Source organism: Polistes canadensis, unplaced genomic scaffold (assembly GCF_001313835.1).
Source record: "Polistes canadensis isolate GaletaPanama2010 unplaced genomic scaffold, ASM131383v1 scaffold_23, whole genome shotgun sequence".
Lineage (NCBI taxonomy): Eukaryota > Metazoa > Arthropoda > Insecta > Hymenoptera > Vespidae > Polistes > Polistes canadensis.
In genome coordinates, this window is record NW_014569570.1 from 666,430 (window position 1) to 667,823 (window position 1,394).

A 1,394-nucleotide genomic window follows, 5' to 3' on the forward strand; every position below is an offset into this window, starting at 1 on the left:
AATTATAAATTATACAATAATATATAAAATTGATTTAATAATATCTTTTAATTTAATCAAACGTGAGAAAAATAAAAACATTATCATCGAAACTTTTTTTCTAATCAATATTTCTTGTTTCTTCTTTTTCGGAATATTTAAAAATAAAACAAAATAATATAAAATAATAATAAAAAAGAGAGAGATCAAATAATAATATTTTTTAATTTAATTCCAAAGTGTCAAATATATAAAAACATTACGTCAATCATTGTTCTCTTTCTAATAAGATGATAAACCTTTTTTTTTTTTTACTTTTATAATATCATCGATGATTCATGTCAATACTAACAAACAGTTTTTCTTCTCTCTAATTAAATAATTAATATTATATTAACCCCTCCCCTCCCAGAAAAAACATATTAAATGATAGGACCTTTCTTTTGTCTTTGTTTGGGGGACTAGACGAATAAAAGAAATAGAATATTAATAATCAAAACACTTTTATAATATCATCGATGATTCATGTCAGTAATAAAGAACGTCATCGTCGCATTTATTTAGCAAGCAAGCTAACTATTTCGCTACTAGGATCATGCGATCCCAGGCGGAAGAACGAAGGGTGCGCTCGGTTTACCAATAACACTATAGGTACTACTACTACTACTATTACTACACTTCGTATACACTCTTCTCTCTCTTAGGTAAATGTTTTCTCCATGTCCCTAAAAAATCCCAAGCGATAAACCGAGAGAAAGAGTGAGAGAGAGAGAGAGAAGAGGATCGATAATACGCACCCTCAGTGGTGTGTTGTGTGCATACATACATACATACATACATACATACATACATACGATAAAGAGAAAAATAAAGATAGAGGGATGAAAGATAGATAGATAGATAGATAGATAGATAGATAGGTAGATAAAATGAAATAAAGAGAAATTAGACTAAAGCAATATTCGACATTTCGCGTATTCCACGAACAAATACAATTTTCCGAGGGTCGAATGTATTCGCGTAGAAAAAGAAAAGAAAATTCCACTATTAAAAATTCGTTCGATTTAATCATTCGAAATTCATCGACAAATGGAAAAGGGGTAATGGGAGAGGTGGAGTAGAAAGAGAAACGAAGAGAAAGGAACAAAATAAAAAAGAAGAACAGAGAGAAACCAACGACGCATTTTTCTTTTACGAATTATATATCGTTCGTTAATATTCAAATACGCGACAACCATTTTTCTTTCTTTTTTTTTCTTTTTCATATTTTTCCCAATATAATATAAATAATATCGTTGTAATTTTCACTTTAATTCTTTGCGATTAACGAAATTAAATGTAAATATCTGTAACGTTTAAATCATCGAAAATTTATCGGCAAATAATATGAACAAGATTTAAGACAAATAATAATA

At 28.3% G+C, this 1,394-nt stretch overlaps 1 protein-coding gene across 2 annotated transcripts in view; it reads right to left on the reverse strand.

Annotated features, from left to right (window-relative positions):
• The window catches only part of LOC106783583 (R3H domain-containing protein 1), a 60,574-nt gene that overhangs the window by 22,817 nt on the left and 36,363 nt on the right, over nucleotides 1–1,394 (reverse strand). The gene's annotated exons all lie outside the window — the stretch shown is intronic.